Source organism: Canis aureus, chromosome 11, assembly GCF_053574225.1.
Source record: "Canis aureus isolate CA01 chromosome 11, VMU_Caureus_v.1.0, whole genome shotgun sequence".
Lineage (NCBI taxonomy): Eukaryota > Metazoa > Chordata > Mammalia > Carnivora > Canidae > Canis > Canis aureus.
The window spans coordinates 42,359,970-42,376,635 of record NC_135621.1 but is presented as its reverse complement, the minus strand read 5'-3'; the positions used below and the strand labels follow the sequence as shown (position 1 = coordinate 42,376,635).

At 37.4% G+C, this 16,666-nt stretch overlaps 1 long non-coding RNA gene across 1 annotated transcript in view; it reads right to left on the bottom strand.

The window, feature by feature from the left end:
• Positions 1-1,070: 1,070 nt before the first annotated feature.
• The window catches only part of LOC144323048 (uncharacterized), a 33,816-nt gene continuing 18,220 nt past the window's right edge, over positions 1,071-16,666 (bottom strand). Inside the window, exons 4-5 of the long non-coding RNA XR_013388596.1 lie at positions 2,695-2,766; positions 1,071-1,884 (exon numbers count right to left, since the gene is read on the bottom strand). This is a non-coding gene — a long non-coding RNA (uncharacterized LOC144323048). The remainder of the gene's footprint in view (positions 1,885-2,694; positions 2,767-16,666) is intronic.

Sequence of the window (16,666 nt, the reverse complement as noted above, 5' to 3'; positions counted from 1 at the left end):
TAATAGAGTTGTAAAAAGGCTGAAGAAAACACTATAATCAGATGACCAAGGAAGCATATTATTATTGATAAATAGACACAAAAGGACCAAACGTCCTTCTTCTACCAGATAAGTTTTCAAAGTACCACATGCTTCTTCCAAAATAATCTCTTCACAGATAAAATATTTAAACATAAATGAAATGTAAGAAACTTTGATTTCCTATAATATGTTTTAAGTGAATCTAAACTTTATACCAATGAAAAGACAAAATGGTGGACACCCAGGTCTCCAAACTCTTAAGGAAATAAATAAAAGACTAACGCCAGGGCGAGGCTTAAGTTTATGCTGAAGAAGCAGCTTTCAATAGCATGAGAATATTTCTTAGCCATGGTTCCCCAAAAATATACCTGAGATAAAAGTTTGATGAAAAGATCTTTTCAGAGTTGTCCATGTGGGTAGACAAAGGGAGACCACTTGTCCATTGGTTGCTACCTCTGCCCCATTGGTTGAGGGTGCCCCATAGGCATGAACTGCTTTGTATATGAGCTCATCACACATGTGGAAGTACTGAGAGGGAGCTGTCAAAGTAACCAGGTGAAGGCAGAAAGAGATATGTGTACAGTTGAGAAGAAATACTGGTGGCACAAAATTATTGGGAGCCCTCAGATTTTATTCACTGTATCTGTAACTGGAATTAGAAAAGAGGCTACCAGAGTATCAGGTGAGCCTCAGAAGTATTGAAATTAGAGTCTGGAGGTTTCTCTTACTGATATCACCTCTCATAGACCCTCCATGGAAAATGAGAGGCCCTCACAAGATGGTCCTCAACAATGAAGATCTCGGTTACCATTTTTTAAAATGGAAAACCAACACTTAATATTTAAATAAATATCTCTATTCACAGTATTATGAGTATTATGCAAAATACCAACAAAAATTATAGGAAGCTATGAAATCGTGTAAATGACATGAGCAAGGAAGATTCAGGAAAACATCTGAAAAAGAAGTATGTGAGCAGAGATCTGAATAGTGAAGATAAATGAACAAGAGATGGGAGTAAATATTTCCATGTACTATGTTATACGATGGCCTAGGGGCAAATAGCAAGGTTACATCAGGTACTGAAGGAAGAAGTCAGAAGGATGAGGTGAAGCATGTTCAGTCACTCACTCTGAAAGTTCCAGAATGGCACAATGAGGTACAGAGCACCATGTACACTGTGCTTCATTGGGAAGACCTTGTTTCTTCACTGTGCTTCCATGTTATTGGGTTAGCATGCAAGGGCTTTGTGAAACTTTTCCCTTATTTAATGTTCATCCTGAAATAAGGAATGTCCTTTGTTTTTGATGCTGGGCCACAAGACATTTTTGTTTTCTTTTCTGTTGAATGAGGCAAGGAGGGGAGAATATAGACCTCTAAGTAAGTGTAGTGACTCAATCTGGATCTAAAGCATTTTTCTCACCATTTCTCCACACATTCCACCCTTTGCAGTAAGGACCCTGGGGCAAGGCATCCTGGGCCAAGATCTTGGCACCATATGTTGCTATGTGAACTTGGACAAGTCAGCTATCTTCTCTGTGCCACAATTCCTCCATCTTTAACATGGGAATACTAGAACTTACCTCACAGGGTTGTTTTAAGAATTAAACAAGCTAACGTATGTAAATCAGTAGTATAGTGCCAGTTTGTATATTGCCTACAGATATTATCAAGAATATATCATCCCTTAGTGTACTAGTGGATCAGATTATCTGAAGGAATGTCAGTGATTTTTATCTCAGATCCACTGAAGTGCTCAGGAAAAGACCAGGGCTTTCTCTGTGGTTGTTGAAGGATCCTTCAATGGGAGAATCAGGTGGGGACTGCAGTTCTTCCAGACCCAGGTAGAAGAGGAAAACAAATCTGTAAAAACAAAGAAAGAAACAAACAAACAAAAATGAGAGACATAGAACTAAGGATACAAGTCTTTATTTTTAAATGTGAAACAAGAATATAATAATAAATAGTTATTTTAAGGGTTTTTTTGCATCTGTTCTGCATTTTCTACCAAAGACATCTCTATTACATTATTTAATATTGCTTTAAGAGCCAAACAAAACACTGGTTTGAGAAAAAAGCTTACTTTTGCCAAAAAAAAAAAAATGACAATGAGAAATAAAAGCGCTTCCTTCTCACCATGACTGAGAGCCAGTTTGTAGCAAAATATTGTACTAGATAGACATCAGGTACTTCCTTAGGTTGGGATTTCTGAAGAAACTACCTTTTCTAACCATTTAATCTAACTATACTTGTCTTTATATTATACTTGCATGTGTGTCTTTTAGGGCTTTGACACCACAAATATGGTTCCAGGAAAAGCAACTTTACCATAGGGGAACTCCTTCAGAAAGGAAGATTCTCAGGCCCCACCCTTGACAGCTAAAATTAGAACTTCCACTGGAATAAGATTCTCCAGTGGGTCATATCCTTAAAGTTTGAGAATTCTTACTATAGGTGTGCTACTCAGAAATTAGTTTTGTTTTGAAATGGGTGGGTATAAATAAGCAGTTAGTTATTTGAGTGATGCCAAAGTAAACCTAGGTAAACTTTCTCCACAAATTTCTCACAAATATGCTTTGAAGCTTATCTGTGTGTCAATTGTTTCTAACTGTATTGAACTGGAAGTGACTTCAGAGAGTCTCTGCAGTTTAAATTTCGCAGTCCTTTGTCCACCTTTGCTGTCCTAGAGTTGAGATGAAGCAGCAGTCTTCATACCACGTCCAATGGGAATATTAGGAATTGGGTCTATAAAGAAAGAAAAGTCTGAAACACCCCCCCCCCCCCCACACACACAAATGCAATTTTCATATTGGTGGGGCTATGAATACATTTTGACTTCCACCACAATTATAACTTTCATATATTTCTATTTCTCCTACCATGATTGTACAGCTCCAGGTAATATAAATAGTGACATAAAGATGTATTTACTTCTTGTCAAGAGCAGAGATATAAAGAGAAGTCAAGATGATCTGTCTCTGGTTTTGTTTTCCAAATATCAGTCTACTCACCTCCTTTCCCTTGACATCATCTTTGTACTATCAGATGTACAGAACTAAACATAATGGTATTCTCTTATGAAGTTATTTATAACCTCAAAGTGGATGCAAACTCCTCCCTGTTAGTGAACTCTGCCCTTTGTAATTCTGAAAAACAGATTTATAATGCAAACTACTATTTTGTTTATTAATTTTTGGAGAATAAATAAAAGTGATAAGCAATGAGCTATTATTTTATCAGTGTTCTTGTCAGGATTACTTCACTAAGTGGGAAAAAAAAGAAGAAAGCAAGCAGTGGATACTATGCATAAAACCATACTCATCATTAATGCATTTTTGAAATCAATAAATGTTAAAATGTAATGTTTTTTTCTGAAAAAATTATGAACTAACATTTTTATTTATTCTTGATTGGCACGTAAAATGAATTCTCCCTCAGATGCAAAGATTTCTTAAATATAAATAAAGAACACTGTGACAAGTTGAGAAAGAGACCAAAGAAAAAGTAAAATTTGATATTTCAGAACCTCTAACAACATTTTTTTTCCTGTGTTATGAGCAAAGGGTCCCAATATTTATTTTGCACTGTGCCCTGCAACGAATTAACAGACTCACCTACTTCGCACCTAGCTTCCATATGTTTTGAGGACCAGACCGAGATGTCTAATTAGCCAACAGAATATTTCTTGCTTCAAAACACCCCTACTCCCACCCTGCTGCCCGACTTCAATTCATGCAACAGTTATTTGTGTTTTCCCATTTAGAATTTCAATTTGCTCATTTAGAAATAATAAAAATAAAATTAACCCTCCTGTGTAGAGAGGCAATTTAATAGAAATGAGAGATTAAGGAAGTCAAATGATTTTCTCTGCCTTTTAAGGGAAAAATAATGCTAGAATGTTGTTAGGAGGAATGCCTAGAGGTTCCTAATCTCCTTCCCCATCTTCTACAGAAGACTCATGGGCAGGGTAACCAACCACCCCAGGTTTTCTGGGACAGTCTCAGTTTCTACTCATGGAAAAATTATCAATACTTCTCCTCCCTTTTACTCTCAAAAGAGTTCTGTTTTGGAAGATTAATTACATAGGCACCATACATGTGGACATGGTAAGTGCTATGATGGGCACAGGAAGGGTAGATTCTGGGTACCTGCTCTTGGCATATCTCAACATCTTCCCAGAAACTAGAGATGCAAAAACTTATCATGGGGACTTTCTGAACAATTGCCATATGTAGTAACATTCTTTCAGAAAAGCAGCTTTCTCTGTCCATAGCTTGCAGCTGGATGGAAAGTGATTTATTTTGACTCTTTGGTATGAAGAAACAGACACAGTCCCATCATAGATAATATCATGTGCCTAAAAGAAGAAGAAGAGAGAGGCAGATCGGAGGTATGGGGGCACAGTTCAGAGGCAATGAATGGATTGGACTGGCAAGGAGTGGGGCAGGGTTGGGTTGGAAAGGAGTGTACTTATCAGTTGATTTATCTACAAAACCAACTCAAACTCAAGGACAAGAAAATGATGGACATTAAGGATATTGACACAAGTACAAAAAACATCAAATAAGCAAACAAAGAGTAAGGTGGACTCCAAACATGATATTTTCCAGTGGACCAGTGGTCAATAACTGCCCTATTTCTTTTCTCTCTTGACCTTGCTTTCCACAGTCCAACACTGAGATTGGGTTCTCCTGTGTTTTTATAAGCTTTCTTGCAAATCTCCTACAAGGAAGAGAATAGGAATTTTCAATATCCTCAAGGAATGAGAGAAAGAGAATCTTCCCAGCAGCCCTGAAAATACACGTTCTAATGCTCTACTTATCCTATGTAGGTATAGGAACATTACTGCTGTTTTAAACTAAAACTACACATAAAATATAAAACTACATTTTTAAAAATCAAGAGAATGAGAAACATGAGGCTCACAATACAGTGACCTTGGATGCGGGATCTGGGGGGATGGGATTGGAGGAAGATGAGGAACATCACAAACTGTTTAACCGTGAGCTGAGTAGGGAGTTCGGGAGGCTAGGTCATGAATCACTAATAATGAGCAATCCAATTCTTACATGAAAGGAAACCTATATGTATATAAAAGAAATATATACTTTATGAAAAAATGTAAATCCTAGTATTATGAAATAACATTTAAAAAAGAAACTTTCCATAACTTTGTTATATTTCCAAAGTCTTTAATGTTCATAATTATTTATGAAAAATCATTTAAAAACAAAGGATAAACGTTTTTTAAAGTCAGAAATTTTAAATTACTTTTTTTCTTAAGTTCACAATTTCATTTTCTTGTTCTATATACAATATCCCAATATTAGCAAGATGGCTGAAGATTAGGGTCCCCAAGTCACCTGTCCCAACCAATTTACCTAGATAACTTTTAAATCATCCTGAAAGCCTACAAATTTGGCCTGAGATTTAAAGAGAGAACAGCTGGAATGCTACAGAGAAGAGTTGCACTTCTAACAAGGTAGGAAGACAGAAAATAAATAAATAAATAAAAAAGAATCAAGTGGGGGAGAGGCCCCCATGAGGAGGTGGGCTAAGGCCCAGCGAGCTGCGAGATCCTCCAGGACAGGAAAGCCCAGGCCCAGAGAAGTGGGAACTTTTTAAAAATCAGCACCAGATTCTTCCCGGTGGGAAAGGCACTGGCAGGGAACTTGGTCAGGATCCCAGGAGGGGCAGTGGAGCCTCTAGGCTCCTGGGGTCACTAAGAGAAGAGGTGCGCCCTTGGGGGAGAGGGCACCACACCTCGCTGACCAAGCCCAGTAAAGGGCTGGGGTGCGCCCAGCCAGGCCTCGGGAGCAGCTCAGGCGGCCGCTCAGGGCAAAGGGGGCTGCGTGGCCCGGAAGCGCGATTCCAGCGGCACAGGCCCCAGATCCCAGGGTGCCGGGGAACACCGGCCAGGATCCTGCACTTTCCTTGGGACAGGTGGAGGCGGGGAACCCCCAGGACAGCGAGGACGCTCCTGCCACCAGGCGAGCTGTGCAGGTCAGCCCCCCCACCCTGGGAGCATCCAGGCCAGTGCAGCCTGGGAGCTGTAGGAGTTACTGCAGGTGCTGACTCCAGGACTGGATAGCTGGCAGCCACCAGTCTTGTTCTTCCTCCTTGTGTCACCCTGTGCCTGGGACAGAGCAGGGCCACCAGGGAACAGGGGCCTCACAGGACAAACAGCTCCCGCTGAGCCCAGCACCCAGCCTTGCAGCTCCCCCAGGGGCACACTCCTGAGAATCAGCACAGCAGGCCCCTCCCCCAGAAGACCAGCTGGAAGGACAGGGGAAGAGCAAGTTCTTGACCGAGCAGCACTGGAAAGCTCAAGGGGAAGTCGAGGGATTTACAGTATGTAGAACCAGAGGATGCCCCTCCTTGTTTATTGTTTTTGTTTTTGTTTGTTTTTTCTTTTTCTTTTTTTCTCCTTTTTTCTTCTTCCTTTTTCCAATACAAATCGTTTTTAGTCACTCTACACTGAGCAAAATGACTACAAAGAACCCACCACCAAAGAAAGAATCAGAAACATTACTCTCTCCCACAGAGTTATAGAATTTGGATTACAACTCAATGTCAGAAAGCCAATTCAGGAGCACAATTATAAACCTGCTGGTGGCTCTCGAAAAAAGCACAAAGGATTCAAGAGACTTCATGACTGCAGAATTTAGATCTAACCAGGCCAAAATTAAAAATCAATTAAATGAGATGCAATCTGAACTGGAGATCCTAATGAGGAGGGTTAATGAGGTAGAAGAAAGAGTGAGTGACATAGAAGAAAAGTTGATGGCAATAAAAGAAGCTGAGGAAGAAAAGAGAAAAAAAGTTAAAAGACCACAAGGAAAGGTTAAAGGAAATAAATGACAGCCTCAGAAGGAAAAATCTACATTTAATTGGGGTTCCAGAGGGCACCAAAAGGGACAGAAGTCCAGAATATGTATTTGAACAAATCATAGCTGAAAACTTCCCTCACTTGGAGAGGGAAACAGGCATTTAGATCCAGGAGATAGAGAGATCTCTCCCTAAAATCAATAAAAACCATTCAACACCTCAACATCTAATAGTGAAACTTGCAAATTCTGAAGATAAAGAGAAAATCCTTAAAGCAGCAAAAGACAAGAGATCCCTAACTTATATGGGGAAAAATATCAGATTAACAGGAGACCTCTCCACAGAGACTTGGCAGGCCAGAAAGGGCTGGCAGGATATATTCAAGGTCCTAAATGAGAATAACATGCAGCCAAGAATACTTTATCCAGCAAGGTTCTCATTTAGAATAGAAGGAGAGATAAAGAGCTTCCAAGATAGGCAGAAACTGAAAGAATATGTGACCACCAAACCAGCTCTGCAAGAAATATTAAGGGGGACTCTATAAAAGAAAGAGGAAGCCCAAAGAAATAACCCACAAAACAGGGACTGAATAGGTATCATGATGACACTAAATTAATATCTTTCAATAGTAACTCTGAACGTGAATGGGCTTAATGATCCCATCAAAAGACACAGGGTTTCAGACTGGATAAAAAAGCAAAACCCATCTATTTGCTGTCTACAAGAGACTCATTTTAGACCTAAGGGCACCTACAGCCTGAAAATGAAAAGTTGAACCATTTACCATTCAAATGGTCCTCGAAAGAAAGCAGTGGTAACAATCTTCATATCAGATAAATTAAAGTTTATCCCAAAGACTGTAGTAAGAGATGAAGAGGGACACTATCATACTTAAAGGATCTATCCAACAAGAGGACCTAAGAATCATGAATATTTATGCCTCTAATGTGGGAGCTGCCAAGTATGACAATCAATTAATAACCAAAGTTAAGACAAAGTTAGATAATAATACACTTAATCTTGGTGACTTTGACACGGCGCTATCTACAAATGACAGATATTCTAAGCACAACATCTCCAAAGAAACAAGAGCTTTAAATGATACACTGGACCAGATGGATTTCACAGATATTTACAGAATTTTACATCCAAACACAACTGAATACACATTCTTCTCAAGTGCACATGGAACTTTATCCAGAATAGACCACATATTTGGTCACAAATCAGGTCTTAACTGATACCAAAAGATTAGGATTGTTCCCTGCATATTTTCAGACCATAGTGCTTTGAAACTAGAACTCAATCACAAGAAGAAATTTGGAAGAAATTCAAACACGTGGAGGTTAACGACCATCCTGCTAAAAGATGAAAGGTTCAACCAGGAAATTAGAGAAGAATTCAAAAGATTCATGGAAACTAATGAAATGAAGATACAACTGTTCAAAATCTTTGGGATACAGCAAAAGCAGTCCTGAGAGAGAAATACATCACAATACAAGCATTCCTCAAAAAACTGGAAAAAATTAAAATACACAAGCCAACCTTGCACTTAAAGGAACTGGAGAAAGAACAGCATATAAAACCTACACCCAGCAGAAGAAGAGAATTAATAAAGATTCAAGCAGAACTCAATGAAATAGAGACTAGAAGAACTGTAGAACAGATCAACAAAACCAGGAGTTGGTTCTTTGAAAGAATTCATAAGATAGATATGATAAGCCATTAGCCAGCCTTATTAAAAACAAAAGAGAAAAGACTCAAATTAATAAAATCACAAATGAAAAAGGAGAGAACACAACCAATACCAAGGAAATACAAACGATTTTAAAAACATATTATGAGCAGCTATATGCCAATAAATTTGGCAATCTAGAAGAAATTTCTTCTAGGAAGTTGAGGTTTCTGGAAAACCACAAACTACCAAAACTGGAACAAGAAGAGATAGAAAACCTGAATAGGCCAATAACCAGGGAGGAAATTGAAGCAGTCATGAAAAACCTCCCAAGACACAAAAGTCCAGGGCCAGATGGCTTCCCAGGGGAATTCTATCAAACGTTTAAAGAAGAAACAATACCTATTCTACTAAAACTGTTCCGAAGGATAGAAAGGGATGGAATACTTCCAAACTTGTTTTATGAGGCCAGCATCACCTTAATTCCAAAACCAGACAAAGACCCCATCAAAAATGATAATTATAGACCAATATCCCTGATGAACACAGATGCAAAAATTCTCAACAAGATACCAGCCAATAGAATCCAACAGTACATTTTTTTTAATCCAACAATACATTAAGAAGATTATTCACCATGACCAAGTGGGCTTTATCCCTGGGATGCAAGGCTGGTTCAACACTTGTAAAGCAATCAACATGATAGATCATATCAACAAGAGAAAAACCAAGAACCATATGATCTCAATAGATGCAGAGAAAGCACTTGACAAAATAAAGCATCCATTCCTGATCAAAACTCTTCAGAATACAGGGATAGAGGGAACATTCCTCAGCATCTTAAAAGCCCACAGCAAATATTTTCAGTGGGGAAACACTGGGAGCCTTTCCCTAAGATCAGGAACACGACAGGGATGTCCACTCTCACCACTGCTATTCAACATAGTCCTAGAAGTCCTCGCCTCAGCAATCGGGCAACAAAAAGAAATAAAAGGTATTCAAATGGGCAAAGAAGAAGTCAAACTCTCCCTCTTTGCAGATGACATGATACTGTACATAGAAAACCCAAAAGACTCCACCCCAAGATTGCTGGAACTCATAGAGCAATTTGGTAGCGTGGCAGGATACAAAATCAATGCCCAGAAATCAGTGGCATTTCTATACACTAACAATGAGACTGAAGAAAGAGAAATTAAGGAGTCAATACCATTTACAATTGCAGCTAAAAGCATAATATACCTAGGAATAAACCTAACCAAAGAGGTAAAGGATCTATACCCTAAAAACTATAGAACACTTCTGAAAGAAATTGAGGAAGACACAAAGAGATGTAAAAATATTCCATGCTCATGGATTGGAATAATTAATATTGTGAAAATGTCAATGCTACCCAGGGCAATGTACACATTCAATACAATCCCTATCAAAATATGATGGACTTTCTTCAGAAAGTTGGAGCAAATCTTAAGATTTGTGTGGAATCAGAAAAGACCCTGAATAGCCAGGGGAATATTAAAAAAGAAAATCAGAGCCAGGGCCATCACAAGGCCAGATTTCAGGTTGTACTACAAAGCTGTGTTCATCAAGACAGTGTGGTACTGGCACAAAAACAGAACATAGATCAATGGAACAGAATAGAGAATCCAGAAATGGACCTTCAACTCTATGGTCAACTAATATTCGATGATGCAGGAAAGACTATCCACTGGAAAAAGGACAGTCTCTTCAATAAATGGCACTGGGAAAATTGGACAGCCACATGCAGAAGAATGAAACTAGACCATTTTCTTATACCGCACACAAAGACAAACTCAAAATGGATGAAAAATCTAAATGTGAGACAAGAATCCATCAAAATCCTAGAGGAGAACACAGGCAACACCCTTTCTGAACTTGGCCACAGCAACTTCTTGAAAGATACATCTATGAAGGCAAGGGAAAAAAAAGCAAAAATGAATTATTTGGACTTAATCAAGATGAAAAGCTTCTGCACAGCAAAAGAAACAGTCAACAAAAGTAAAAGACAACCTACAGAATGGGAGAAGATATTTGCAAGTGACATATCAGATAAAGGGCTAGTATCCAAGATCTATAAAGAACTTATTAAACTCAACAGCAAAGAAACAAACAATCCAATCATGAAATGGGCAAAAGACATGAACAGAAATTTCACCAAATAAGATATACACATGGCCAACTAGCACATGAGAAAATGTTCCGTATCACTTGCCATCAGGGAAATACAAATCAAAATCACAATAAGATACCACCTCACACCAGTGAGAATGGTGAAAATCAACAAGACAAGAAACAACAAATGTTGGGGAGGATGTGGAGAAAGGGGAACCCTCTTGCTTTGTTCGTGGGAATGTGAACTGGTACAGCCACTCTGGAAAACTGTGTGGAGGTTCCTCAAAGAGTTAAAAATATAACTGCCCTACAACCCAGCAATTGCACTGTTGGGGATTTACCCCCAAAGATACAGATGCAGTGAAACGCTGGAACACCTCACCCCAATGTTGATAGCAGCAATGTCCACAAAGCCAAACTGTGGAAGGAGCCTCGTGCCCATCGAAAGATGAATGGATAAAGAAGATGTGGTCTATGTATACAATGGAATGTTACTCAACTATTAGAAACACCAAATACCCACCATTTGCTTCGATGTGGATGGAACTGGAGGGCATTATGTTGAGTGAAGTAAGTCAATCGGAGAAGGACAAGCATTATATGGTGTCATTCATTCGGGGAATATAAAAAATAGTGAAAGGGAATAAAGGGGAAAGGAGAGAAAAATGAGTGGGAAATATCAGAGAGGGTGACAGAACATGAGAGACTCCTAACTCTGGGAAACAAACAAGGGGTGGTGGAAAGGGAGGTGGGTGGGGGGGTTGGGGTGGCGGTGACAGGCACTGAGGGCGGCACTTGATGAGATGAGCACTGGCTGTTATGTTATATGTTGGCAAATTGAACTCCAATAAAAAATTCCAATATTATGTCTTTTATCACCCTGTCATTTTCTGCTATAAAATTGTGAATAAAAGTTTAATATTAATTTTTCTAGTTTCCTATGACCATAAGCTCTATGTATTAAAAATATGGATTGAGTTATTTTTATATTTAATATCAATGAAATCAAAATGTATTAAGTTTTTAATCACAATTTATAAACATAAAAATAAAATTTTAACATAAACATTTTAATCAGAGTGGAGTAATTAAATAATCAGAGTGGAGTAATTAAAAATTATTTAGTGAGTATATGGATAAATTTTTTAAAATTTTTTAAAATTCTAGTATAGTTAATTTACAGTGTTATATTAGTTTTAAATGTACAATATATGATTCAACAATTCCATACATCACCCTGTACTCATGCAATCCTTAATCCTCACCACCTATTTCACCCATCCCTCCTACCCACCTCCCCTCCAGTAACCATCAATTTGTTCTTTAAACTTAAGAGCCTATGTCTTGGTTAGTTTCTCTCCCTTTTCTCATTTTTGTTTGTTTATTAAATTCCACATACAAAGGAAATCGTATAGCACTTGTCTTTCTCTGGAGACTTTTTTTTTTTTTTTTTTTTTTTTTAGCATAATACTCTTTAGCTCCATCCATGTCCTTGCAAATGGAAAGATATGTTGTTTCTCGTGCTTTTGATTTTAGCCATTCTGATAGGTGTGAGGTGATATTGTGTTGTAGTTTTGATTTGCATTTCCCTGATGATGAGTGATGATAAGCATTTTCCATGTGCTGTTGACCATCTGGATGTTTTCTTTGGAGAATGTCTATTTGTGTCTTCTGCCCATTTTATAATTGGATTATTTGTTTTTTGGGGGGTGGGTACTACATTATATATGTTCTTTACATATTTTGGATACTAACCCTTTATCAGATACATCATTTGCAAATACCTGTTTTCATTCAATAGGTTATCTTTTAGTTTTGCTGATTGTTTTCCCTAGCTATACAGAAGCTTTTTATCTTGATGTAGCCCCAATGATTTATTTTTGCTTTTATTTCCCTTGCCTCAGGCAGGAGACATATCTAGAAAAATGTTGATAAGGCTAATGTCAGAGAAATTAGTCTAGGCTCTCTTCTAGGATTTTTATAGTTTCTTATTTCACATTTAGGTCTTTAATCCATTTTGAATTTATTTTTGTTTATGACATAAGTGGTCCAGTTTCACTCTTTTGCTTGTAGCTGTTGAGTTTTCCCAGTTTGATTTGTTGAAGAAACCATCTCTTTCTCCATACTCTCTCTTGCTTTGTCAAAGTTTAACTGACCATATAATTGTGGACTTATATTTGAGTTTTCTATTCTATTCTATTGATCTATGTGTCTATTTTGTGCCCGTACCATACTGTTTTGATTAATACAGCTTTGTAGTGTAAGTTGAAATGTGAAATTGTGATACCTCAGGCTTTGCTTTTCTCTTTCAAGATTGTTTTTGCTCTTTTCCACATAAGTTTTAGGGTTTTTTGTTCTAGTTCTTTGAAAAATATTATTGGTGTTTTGATAAGGATTGAATTAAATATGTAGATTGTTTTGGGTACTGTAGACATTTAAATATTATTTGTTCTTCCAATCCATGAATGTGGAATATCTTTCCATTTCCTTGTGTCATCTTTGATTTTTTTTCATCAATGTTTTATAGTTTTAGAGTACAGGTCTTTGATTAGGTTTATTCCTAATTATTTTATTATCTTTAGTGCAATTGTAAATGGGATTATTTTCTTAATTTCTCTTTCTACTGCTTCATTATTAGTGTGTAAAAATGCAACAGAATTCTGCATGTTGATTTTGTATCCCATGATTTTACTGAATGGAAATTAAGGGCAGCCCTGGTGGCTCAGCAGTTTAGTGCTGCCTTCAGCCCAGATCGTGATCCTAGAGACCCTGGATCAAGTCCCATGTCGGGTTCCCTGCAGGGAGCCTGCTTCTCCCTCTGCCTATGTCTGTGTGTGTGTGTCTCTCATGAATAAATAAATAAAATCTTTTAAAAAGGGAAGTTAAATAAATTTTTGCTGGAATGAGCAAAAGAATTCAATACTATTCTATTCCTCATTTATTTATTCTATTTCTATAATTGTAAGCTACCAGAAAGTTTGTCCTTAATTTAAAAAATGAAAATGGTATACTTTTGCTACAATGATGCCATTCCTTTACAATTCCTCCATGTCCTTTGCCAAAAATTTCATAGCGATCTGTCATCAAAAAAATTTTTTAGAGGTTTATCAATTTCTTGCTGGATTAAGTATTTTTTGGAGTTTTACTAAAAAAAAAAGACTTGGAAATAAACCGAGTTACAAAAGTATTTGTTACCTCGACTTTGAGGTCTTCTACTTTTGTAATACCTATATGAAGATTTCAAACTGTCCTTTTGTTTGATATCTCAAATACTTTCCATGCTGGGGAAATAAACAATAGTAATGCTAAGGAAGTGAGAAGGGAATTGAGAGGCAATGTGATACTAGGGAGTTCTTAGGCACATCAGTTTTAGGAAAGTACATATTGTAGCTGAGAATCTGGGAACTGATTCCCTTAAAGTCTTTGAAAGGGCTTAGGATATTTTAGGGGTACACATTTGGAAATTGATTTCAGAAATTATTTTGGAAATGCCAGATCCACTAGAAAGTGAGAAAGGGAAGAGAAGCAGGAGAAAATCACCAGGAAATATTTACCTCACTAAGTAGACCAAAAAAGCCATATATGCAGACCAGTAATCAAGATAGTTAAAACACAACCAGAAAGAAAAAATAAATAAAAGAATAAAAAAGAAAGTCAGAAAGTGGCAAGATTTTGCCTACATGCCTAGTGAAGGAAACTAGGTCAGTGCTTCACATGACACAAATTCACAAAGATGATAATCACAAAAATGTGATTTCTGATATCATAATATTCAGACATGATCTCAGGAAGTTAAATCTTTAATTTTCACAGTAAATTCTTCTCCACACAACGTTTTGTGAGCCATTCACAGATAACTGGACAATTCAATTTGCCTAGTTTTCCTTAAACCTGAACCACAGATACCACATACCACATACCACAGATGTAGCATGTAGATCAACTAGCTTTTGAAAAAATAAAACAAATAAAACACCTAGATTTGCACCATTTCCCAAACTTGTGCCACAAATACTGCCACTGAATATAATTTCAAATTACCAACATGATGTCACTGCACAAGGAAATGGGACAAAAATGTGCAAGTTCATGTTTTGTGAGACACTACAAACAGGCTCCTGCACAGCACTGTGATAGAAAGGTTCCATTTGTAGTAATGGTACACTTGCTTGTAGCCAACTGAAATGAGGAAAAATTAGAAAAGCCTGATTCATTAAGAAAAAAAATGTAATCAGGAAACGACCAAGGCGATTGGGAACTTAGGGACCAAGATTCCAGGAAAAAAGAAAAGTTATTTAAATGAGACCAACATTCTATAGATCTATTTACTGAAACCACTTGATACTTTTAAAACACTCCAAAAGAAGAGTTAAGAAGCCAACAATTAAGCAATTCTAAGAGACCTATAATTTTTCCTGATATTTTGGGAATTGCACTGGCTTAGGGGAAAAAATATGAAATTTAGGTCTATTAAGGTAGCCAGAACTTGTGTATGAGGAGGGGAGAAGAGGGAGTTACTCAGTTACCTTAAAGAAGAGGGAGTTACTCAGTTACCTTAGAGAAGAGGGTCATAGAGAAGTGAGCCTAAAAGTCTGACCTGCCGTATCATTCAAGGTATTCTCTCTATGGCCACTAGGCATGAGAGACCAAGAATAAAAACAGGAGCCATGAAATAAAGGAGTCTCACAGAAATCCTACATATGGAGAAATGTTATAGATGAGGTATTAACTAGAGAGCATGAGAGACCAAGAATAAAAACAGGAGCCATGAAATAAAGGAGTGTAATACAGCTTTTGATTGTCTCAAAGGGCTGAGGAGAAACAAATTAAGTATAGAGCTCTTTAAGTGATTCTGGAAAACTGTAGATTTTCAACTGAGATAAATGAAATATGAGACCTAAAAGTGAATAAGAAATAAATGAGTCCTTACAAAAATGGAAACCTAGTCCTGAAATAGCTTAGCTTTTGATTGGATTAAGATGATTTTCTCCCTTTTTAAATTGATGGTTGGAAGATAAAATTTCACTCTGAGTTCATACCTGTTTTTAATATAAGGTTTCTGTTATTCATTAAAGAGTCAGTGAACAGTCTAAGATATATGACAGTGAACTATACCAATAGGCAATCAAGCTATTAAGATCATTATACACAGTTTTCAGAATAATTGATTTACATATTCAAGAACATAGATGACCATAAAAACAATATAAACGATGAAGTTATACGCATTTCTATTGTAGAATAGCAAACTACCACAAACATAAGGGCTTCAAAGAGCACACATTTATTTTGTTCTTCAGTTTCCATGGGTCAGGAGTCCAGGCACAGTTTAGCTGCATTCCCTATTCTGAGTCACACAGGTCATAAGCACCATCAGACAGGCTAGGTCTTCACTTATAAGTTCAACTGGAAAAATAGTCATTTCTAAGCTCATTTGGGTTGTTGGCCAAACTGATTTACTTGTGGCTGTGTGACTTGAAAATAAAGTAACTGAAATTACAGACTCAACTCTTTTGTTTAAGAACAGATTAGACACAGCTAAAGAGAGGACTCTTGATCTGGAATATAGCTAAGTAGAAAGTATGCAGATTGAAACAGGGAAAAATATTTGCAAATCATATAGCTGATAAAGGACCTACATCTGCAATACATAAATAAGCCTTTTTTTAAAAATATTTTATTTATTTATTCATGAGGGATACAGAGACAGAGAGAGAGGCAGAGACACAGGCAGAGGGAGAAGCAGGCTCCATGCAGGGAGCCTGTCGTGGGACTCAATCCCGGGTCTCCAGGATCACACCCTGGGCTGAAGGCAGCGCTAAACCGCTGAGCCACTGGGGCTGCCCCATAAATAAGTCTTAAACCCAACAGTGAAGGGGGAAATCTAAGTTATAAAAAAAAAAAAAGAGCAAAAAATCTGAACAGCTATGTCACCAAAGAAGATATATAAACATAAAGTAAGCAGACCAAAAGATGCTCAATATTATTTGTCATGAGGGAATTTCAAATGGA